The following is a 9770-nucleotide window of genomic DNA, read 5'->3' on the forward strand; positions in this document are numbered from 1 at the left end:
CCAGGTCCTTGGCCAGGAGTCTGCTTTGGGGTAGCCTAGGCTGAGACAGATTCTCATCCATTTCACAGAGAGGAAAACTGAGATTTGGGAATAGGGCAGTGCCTTGTCCAAGCCACCCAGAGAAGGGGGCTGCTGATCCGGCAGAGAAGGATCCCTCTCAGGTGGGCGTGAGGACCTGCGGGATGACTCTTGGTGCTCTTCTAGCTCTTCTCCTTGATCTTTTTTTTTCCTTTTTAGAAGGGTTTAAGGAAAACAAAGTCAGAATTGGAAGTCTTCTTCCAGGTTTGGGAGGAGTTTTCTCCTGTTATAATTTGGGATTGCTGCTAACCTGCCTGTGTTTTCACCCATATACCTTTCATCCCTGTCTTAGATACCTCCCAACCACACCCATCTGCATTGCTCTCGTTTCTGGAGACCCATGTTAAGCTTGCCACCTCTGTTCTAATTGGCCAGCTGGGCCATCAGGTTTGTGGGTCATTACTTTCCATGCATTTTGTCTTATAAGCATTTCCCTCATCTTGCCTTACTCAATTCTTATGAAACAGATCTTCTGATTTGGTATCTAATTCAGAATATGTCTTCCCTCTTCTATGGCCACATTTGGCTTCATGCAGTGAGTATATTTAACAGTGTATTTGGACCTTATTATCTGGTTTTTAGTTTTTCTGTTACTCAATGTTGATAAAGCCCATGTTGAGATTTTGTGGCTTGTAACTTTTCAACACATCTATGAGAACAGAGAACTCTCTGGGCCCACTGTAGGAGTTTTCCAGAACCACAGCCGCACTCATTTCCTTTTGCTTGCTCTCACTTGGCCAGTTTCTCTCTCTTGACCCAAGACAACAGTGATGAGTTGTGCAGAAGCAAGCAACAGACCTCAGTGATGGCTGGCCGGCTGGAAGCTCTCAGAAGTGAAGCTGTAGCAGCCATGCCAGGTCTGATCTTGGGGCAACATTGCAAATTGACTTGCTCAAATAGTACAGAGGAGAAATTTGGAGACATGGCTCAGCTTTTGAGTGTTTGTGGCCATCAGTGCCAGTCAGAGGAAGCCTTCGCTAGCAGATGTCTCAGCAGACAGCTAACTGGCAAAGATGGGCCTCCTGCAAGCCAAGTGGGATGGGGGACAGAGTGGGGGCAAAGAGGGAGGCGGGCCATGAGGCCTCTGCCCTCCCACCCACCCTCTGCGTCTTTGCATCCTCCTCCAAGCTCACCTCTTTTTCTTTATAATTGCTGATTTTCTTTCACCTTAGGGCAGGTCTCCTGGGTGACATGAGAGGAATTCTTGAGACAGTGATTTCTACGGAAACTCTCATCCCCTCCCTTTTCAGAACCCATATACTGATTTTAGACAGGAATTTTGTGACAGATGTGGAGTGCAAAACCCACAAACGTGATGGCCAGAGGTTCCAAGAGGGGTGAGAGGGTGAGAAGCACCTGGAAGTATCCTGACTAATTCCAGGAAAGGAGACAGGAAAGGGGCAGCCAGAGACATAGCCATGGCTCCTGGGTAATGGCTGGGCTCAAGCTCCACAGCTGCCTCCCACCAAATACGGGCAAGAAAGCTATCCATACACACGGGCCGATTAATACTTGTACATACAAATATACACATGCAGCCTAACACACACAAGCACATAGGCATACACATACACATGTGTGCACAACACATAGGCAAATACACATACACACATGAGGTGAAGCTTAACATCTAGAGATGCAGTCAGGATGGGGATGGGAGAGTTGGAGTGTTTGAGATCTGCAGGAAATAGCAAAGAGCCTCTGCTGACTTTGTTCTGCATGAGTGTAAGTTGCATTGAACTGCTGATCACAGAGGCCCTGACAACAGTGGTCTGAACAGAAATAGAGGTGTAGCATCGGATTGCTTTGGTGCTTTCATCATTCCACCAAACTCTTGGGCTCTTTCTTCCATCTTTAGTGAATGGCTTTCTTCCACAAGTTCACATCATAGCCCAAGATGGCTGCCAGTGCCCTTAATATATCTATATCTATGCATCTATACCTATGTATCTATAAATATTGATATAGATGTATCTATAATCTATGGATATAGATTAATAAATCTACCAATCGATCAAATGTCCTATCTATCTGTCTGCCTGTCTGTCTGTCTGTCTGTCTTGTACCTATTTGTATTTTGGGCAGGAATAGGAAAGTGGAGAAGAGCAAACAATGCCTTCTGAATGCCTCAGACCCTCTGAAGTAGTTTCTTGAAGATCCCTCCTAATATCTTCCGCATGCATCTGACTGACTACCTTATCTGCTGCGAAACATGTTCTCACAAGCAGAACACTTGCCATATTAAGCAGTTGAGAATTCTGTTTCTAAGGAAGAGGAGACTAGTCAACTGGGCAACCATTAGCAGTTTTTGAATCAAGCTCCAGGAGGACAATGAACAAAAAAAGAAAAGCCCTCCTCTATCCTCTTAGTGTGGAGAACATGAATATTCATAAGCAGTTAAAGCCCAAGACCTAAAGCTATAGTCCGTTCATTTCTATTGTCTTGTTAATGTTAGAGGGAAGGTCTGGCCTGGGGTTGGAGGAGACAGAATAGTGTCTCTGGGCACTGGTACCTCACACCTGTAATCCTAGCTACTCAGGAGCCTGAGATCTGAGGACTGCATTTCAAAGCCAGCCCAGGCAAAAAAGTCCCTGAAACTGTTATCTTCAATAAACTGCTCAGAAAAAGCCAGAACTGGTGCTGTAGCTCAAGTGGTAGAGTGCTATCCTTGAGCAAAAGAAGCTTAGGGACAGTCCCTGTCTAGAGTTCCAGCCCCAAGACTGGCTAAATAAATAAATAAAATGATGCCAAGTGCCAGCTTCTTTTTAGGTCTCAGCTTGAGCATGACAGTGCTGAGGACTGAAGAGTCCCAGACACTTCAATGGGGGGAGAGGAGGGAAGAAGGAGTGAGGCAAAACTCTTCAGTAGATTGACCTGACTTGTAGATTTTACTTTCTAAAAGATGACATTCCCAAGCTTATTGAACTACAAAACTCACTTTTTAAATGGAGTATCACAGGAGAGAAATGTTCCCCAGAGTAAGCACTTGGGGAAGATGATATGACAGCTCCAGGCTTCAACCTTGCTCTGTTGGATTTCTCAAAGTACCACCCTTGGGATACCTACATTACAATGTTCTGCACTCTACTCAGTTACTATCTCAGGTCTGGAAATGTGCATTTTGCTAAGCTCTCTAAGCTGCCCTCATGCTCACTGAAGTTTGAGGTCTAGTTCGGTGACAGAGTGAACCTCCACTTTACAGATGCCATGACTCCATCATTTTCTATTCAGATTCTTCCTCCCAGGCCCTCAAAACTCATTTCTGTCACCACCATGCTCCGTTCAATACAGCTTGCATTTATCTTTATTGCTGATCTGTTTATTGATTTAGGCCCATCTCTGCCATCCGTCAAGCCTGGATCACATTTTAATCTTGTCCTCTAAAGTGGCTGAGATCCCTTCCAGCTTTGTGGCCTCCAGAAATCTGATTAGCTGGGTCTTCATTCCATCCTTCAAGCCTTTAATGAAAATATTACGTGGCCCTGGTTTGGGGATGTCAGTAGCTAGGGGGCCCCCACACCTGTCAGTGGCTCTTCCCAGTGCCATTAGAGGTGAGAAAACATCTCTGCTCTAGGTTGCCACTTCCTCCCATATGAATATGCATGGAATACAAATATATGAAGAAACGCCTATTTATTTATTCATTCACTAAGCATTAGCGCAACAATATCTTTAAGGCACTGTATCTTTAAGGCACTCATCAGTGGGACGCTCATCTCAGGTGAGGAAATACACAGGAAAGATGTGCTGCAGAAAATCAGCTTGAAAAAAAAAAAAAGAAAATCAGCTTGTATGTTCAAGGCCGCCCAGCTCTATCTTTAAGAGGCATGTGATATGCAGCTTTTCATAGATCACCAGAGCTCACTTCTGCAGCTTCTTGTGTCCCATCACTGTAGACACTGTGTCACTGCTGGGATTTTGTCCTCTGAGGAGAGTGCTGATGTCACCTCTCTGTAGAAGCTGGATGAGGTGCAGATGACTTTGTTCTTCATAACCCCTGGAAAGCACTTGGTCCACTAGCCACAAGGGGGCAGTGGTCTCACATACAATCACACATTTCCCACACAGGCCAGGCCTCCACCTAAGAAATCTGAGAATTTGGCAGAGTGGACTGTGAAGAAGAGAGAGATGATGGGAATTCCATCCCCATTTTTAGGAAGTTGGTGGTGGCATGTTCCAGTCCTAAGGAGTGTGTGGTTTAAGCATGGCTCCTTCAGTACAAAGATATCTGATTAAGGAAATGGAGAACTGGATTCAGACTGGGATAGATACTCTGGCCTTAGGTGTGTCCTGGGTAAGGGAGGAAGGATAATGCTGCTTGTCTCACCCACCTTACCCAAGTGATTCCAGGGTTTAAATGAGACACCATGAGAGACTCTAATCAGGGTATAAGAGTTTGGGTGACCTAAGTCCTCAACTGTTGCAAAATAAAATTTAAAAATTGCTAATTTAAGAAGCACTCTAAGACATTTTTTTTTTTGCAGTGATCACTGGAGGCCAGAAAGCAAAATACATTAAGAGTGGTTTCTTATCTCATGTAATCCCAGCTACTTGGAAACAAAGGCAGTAGGATCACAGGCAAAGGTAAACTCTGGCAAAGGCGTTAGATCCTATCTGAAAGACAGATTAGAGCAAAAAGAACTGAAGGTATGTCTCCAGTGATAGAGTAACTGGTTAGCAAGTACAAAAAAATGGAGTTCAAATCCCAGTATGGTAAAAAAAATAAACAAGTGGTTTCTTTTGGAGAGTACGGTTCTGGGTGAAGAGGCACTGACATTTTGATTGCTCACTCCAGGTTTTCCTCTGTTACCTGGCTTTTGAAATTAAAATTTGTTGGTTAAAAAAAAATCTGCAAAACAGGTACAAAAGGGGATATAGGAGCTAGTCTATTTCCCATTTCTTTTCACCAACTCAGAGGCAAACACGGTTCTTTGGAGCCTAAGACTATTAAACAAGTGCAGACCTTTGCTATTATTTATTATATCTTGGAGACAGTCCCTAGCTACATATTTAAGGCTTCTCCTTTTTAAAAATAGCTGGAGATACCTATCATCTGGGTATACTATGATCTAATCGGTCCCATCCTGTTGGATATTTGTTTTCCAATTTGTTTACATATGTGCTACCCAACTAGACTAAAATCTAAATAGAACCTTGCTGGTGGAGTGACCTGGTCTGAGCCTTGGAAATAGTGTTTGTGAAGAACTTGTGTTCACAGTCCCACCACCAGTGTCTTGTCAGTGTTTTGCCTTGATTTGGGTGGGTGTTACTGTGGTGGGGTCTGTTTTCAGAATTGATTCCTTCCTTCCTCATTGAAATAAATGAAGTCAAGACTGTTATATAATATTGCTTGCTATGAAGAGTTCTAACTTCAGTTTATATTCACTACATCTTTTTTGGCTGTCACTTACTCTTTTACTCAACAATAATTTGTTGAGCTCTTTTTCATGCTATTTATCTAGCACACACATTGTGATTGGATGGATGGATGGATGGATGGATGGATGGATGAACGAATTCATAGTTGAGTGGTTGACTGAGTGGATGGACAGATGTATGGCTGGATGAACAGATGGGTGGATGAGTGGATGGACAGAGAGATGAATGGATGGATGGATGAACAGATAGATGGATGGTTGAGTGGATAGATGGATGAGTGGATAGATAGAAAGATGAATGGATGGATGGAAGATGGATGAACAAAGAGATGACCAAGCCATGTTTCTGCTATAGTTCTAGTAATGGGGTTAATGTAGTGAAATGTTAGGGATCTGGGATAATCTTTTTTTCCCAAATTAAAAAAAAATGCACACACATGTACATGTATATCCTCGCCAAGTCTCCAGGGACAGGCATCTTTGTGGCTACATACAGTGTCTGCCCTGGACTTGCCTGTGGCTTCCTCAGCTAGCCGAAGCTTTGTCCCCATCTGTGTCAGTGCTGCCTTTACTGATGGGGTTGTTTGTGCTACCCTTCCAGCTTTACTTGAAACACCAGGCCCTTCTTTTTCTAGCCAGAATCCTCTTAACCCTACCCTGGGAGCCATTCCCTTTGTCCTCACTACCTCCCCCAATATGAGGACCCTCAGCTCCTGCTACACAACATAATCAGAAGCTGGATGCATATTTAAAAGCAAGTAGTATATTAACAATTTACGTGGAGGTTGTAAGACCCACAGTGAAATATTCCATCCCCTCCTGCCGAAATTATCATTCCAAACCACGGAATACATTAGGTTTTATGATCTACTTGCTTCTTGGGGGAAATATAAATCTTGAAACATCATCTTCATATGACAGAGCAAAGAGTCCCCCGGGACACAAGATGTTTAAGAACATTAACTGAGAATCAGAAATAGTTGGCGATTAATATCAGGGTTTTTGTTTACGAGCACAAATAAATCCCAGGCCTTAGGGCTGACCTGCAACAAAGTCTGCATGCGATGGGAACTCAGGATGGCAAATGATAGAGGAGAAAAGAATCTGAATTTAAAGATGAGGGAGGCAGGGTTGTGGCGTTTAGAAGCTAATATTTTTCTGGCCATAAATTTGTATGCTGTTCACCTATTCCTAGTCACCAACTCAAATAAAAACGATCAGTACTAGGAATTTATACTGCTGGCCCAAAGACAGCTGAGTTTTGTAAATGGGGTCTTGTAAAATGGGGTGGCCTCTTTTTCTAGGATCACTGAAGGGGAGCCCCTCATTTTTCCTTCATCCCTAAGGTGAGGAGCCAGAGGTAGTATTAGGCAGGAAGGATAAAGGAGGGGTGCATTGGATTTTGGAGGCTTGAATGCTTGCAAATAGGTTGAGATGGATTGGGATGGAAAGATACTGCTTTGGGGGGTGAGGAGAACCCTGTTTGCCTCCCCTCTTGTGAGTCTTGGGTATGTAAGATGCCCAAGATGTTTGGAGCTGGCCAGGTATCTTCCTTGGTCCAGAGCCGTCATAGACTGCCCATGGCTCCTAGTCTGGTGTGGAATCCTGTGAACTTTGCCTCTGACCCCCTTCAGGCATACTTCTTACCACATTGTGTGTGGGGGACTTGGTATTTGTGTTATTTCCTGTTACTTTTTCAAATCCTGCAACTACTGCTAGGTTATCTTTCCTCTTGAGCCATTTGTTAAGCAGTGGCTTACCTTAAAACAGTTCAGAGGTCATCTTCTCTCTGGGGACTTCTTAGAGTCCTTTGGGGAGAGGTAGTATGTTGGTCAGCTGGCTGGCACTGTGGCAAAAATACCCAAGACAATCAATCTTAAAAGACAAAAGGGTTATTTTGACACATACTTCTGGAGGTTCCAGCCCATGGTTACTTAGCTCCATTGCTTTTGGACCTGTGGCAAAGCAGCACATAATGGCTGAAGTACATGGTAGAAGAAGGTGCTGTTCATCTCACAGTAGTCAGGAAGCAAAGAGAATGACCAGCATCCTGCAGCCCACTTTGAAGGCATGCCCCTGTCTTCTAAGACATCCCTTAAGGTTGTCATCATTCTCCTCCTCCTCCTCCTCCTCCTCCTCCTCTTCCTCCTCCTCCTCCTCCTCCTCTTCCTCCTCCTCCTCCTCCTCCTCCTCCTCTTCCTCCTCCTCCTCCTCCTTCCTTTTCCTCTTCCCTTCCTCTTCTTTTTTGCCTTTTCAAGTTTTTTTAAAAAATTATCTTTAAGGGCTAGGAATGTGCCTTAGTGATAGAGTGCTTGCCTCACATGCGTGAGCCCTGGGTTCCTAACTACCACATACATGGAAAAAGCTGGGACTGGCACTGTAGCTCAAGTGGTAGAGTGCTAGCCTTAAGCAAAAGAGTCTCAGGGACAATATCCAGGTCCAGCATTCAAGCCCCAAGACTGGCAAAAAATATCTTTAAGATCCTCCTGGTGAACTTTTTCTTACCATACTGTCACTGTCTGAGAGCAAGTGTGCCAGGCTGCCCCTGGCCTTCCTGATTTCATCTGGGCTTCTCAAAGTGATTACTCAATCTTCCCTCAGAACACAAGGCAAGGTCACCTCAGTCCTCCTCTTATCCTGCTGACCCTAGGAATTAAGGAACACTTGGGACAGAATGGAAAACAAATCTAGAGACGAACACTAGCACTTCAGGAAGTCACTGGTCCCAAGGCAACCATTCCTACCTCACGCAGAAGCTCATGCTGCCAGAATTTTCTATAAAACCTTGTTCTCCAGTCCACTAAGAAGAGGACTGTACTTTTGTTCCCCGAAAAAACAATGTGTGATCCTCTTTTTGCCTGGAAAAATTAATAAATCTGAGCTGAGTACCAGAAGCTCATGTCAGTAATCCTAAGTTCTCAGAAGGCTGAGATCTGAGAATTGTGGTTTGAAGCCAGCTTGAGCAGAGATGTCTTTGAGCCTCTTATTTCCAATAAACTATAAAAAAGCCATAAGTGGAGCTGTGGCTCAAGTGAAAGACCACTAGCGTGAACCAAAGAGAAGCTCAGCACCCAGGCCCCGAGTTCACACCTGGATTGGCACACACGCAAAACAATAAATCTTTAGTTCATTTTCTTCAACACATATTATCTTTTAGTAGTTGTACAAAGAGATTTCAATTCAACAAGGCATCTTGATCAATGTCAGCCCTTTCATCATTCTCTCCCATCTCTCCCAACCATGTTCACATATGTACATCGGATACTATTTGCTCAGGCTTTCTCTTTCCTTTTATCTGCCCCCCTTGACTCCCCCACCCTCTGACAACATAGGCTTTGGCTTCCTGGTATTCATTTTGTGAAGCTATGAGTTAGTTGTTTGAAGAATTTCCACTTCTTAAAAGTTCCATCACTTCTAATAATGCCAAGATGGAGACCAAGTCTTTGAGCTGCAGACCACTGGTAGGCACTTGAGATCCAAGCTAGGGGAGGTAGTTTTTCCCTTTTCTAACTTTGTAGTCAACCCTAAGTGTCACTCTCTAGAGGAAGAAGGTCTTTTGACCTTGCCGGACACAGAAGGGGGATATGTTTCTTCTCTCCCTGGTGTTGGATTGCACCAAGTGACTCACAGAGACAGTGGAAAGACATCTGACCGGAGGCCTGGAGAAGCCATTTATTTACCTCCTAAGCTCCCTTGTACCTCTTGTATTTTCCATGAGAAGAATATGTTCTCAGACTATAGCTCACAGGGAGCAAATCTGAACCTAGCCTGGATGTGGAGCCAGCTTCCATGACCTGGCCTGCCTCTGAATTGAAAATGAAGAGAAACGCTGCATGTAGGAAGTCACTGAGTTCTGAGGTGGTTTTGTTATGCAGCGTCAGTGATGCTGACTTGTACACCCTCATCTTGGGGCTGAACTCCAGAGAAGGTAGTATCTGCCAAACTTGGAGGAGTTAAAAGTTATCAGGATTAGCACTCTAAATCCCTCAGAGGAGCCACCTTTGTGCTAGTTCCATATCTGATATGGAATAAAAATGGGAAGGCAGCCCTTGGCCAATGAGGGGTCTGGCTACAGGGGCATGGATGGGGTTCCTAAATGGATACCTGAGTCTTGGAGAGAGTCCAGGAATCCCGCTGTAATTGGTAGGGCCAGTGGAACCTTGGAAGAACCACTTGACGCATGTAGATTAGGGTTGAGCTCAGGGAAGCAGAGGCAGGACTCAGTCATGTCATGCTTCTCCAGCATCCAGCGTCCCAAACCAAGGTCGCACAATTTCATTTGCCTTTAACCATTACGTTCTTCCAATTTCTCTA

General features: G+C 44.4%; 1 long non-coding RNA gene across 1 annotated transcript; it reads right to left on the minus strand.

Moving 5' to 3' along the window:
• Positions 1 to 3710: 3710 nt before the first annotated feature.
• LOC138819265 (uncharacterized) lies at positions 3711 to 9770 on the minus strand. The gene is made up of 3 exons (XR_011369384.1): positions 9561 to 9770; positions 7217 to 7302; positions 3711 to 3839 (listed from the first exon to the last, which is right to left on the minus strand). It is a non-coding gene; the product is annotated as an uncharacterized lncRNA (long non-coding RNA).

The sequence above is a fragment of the Dipodomys merriami genome, unplaced genomic scaffold, assembly GCF_024711535.1.
Source record: "Dipodomys merriami isolate MVZ:Mamm:240054 unplaced genomic scaffold, mDipMer1.0.p SCAF_11, whole genome shotgun sequence".
NCBI lineage: Eukaryota > Metazoa > Chordata > Mammalia > Rodentia > Heteromyidae > Dipodomys > Dipodomys merriami.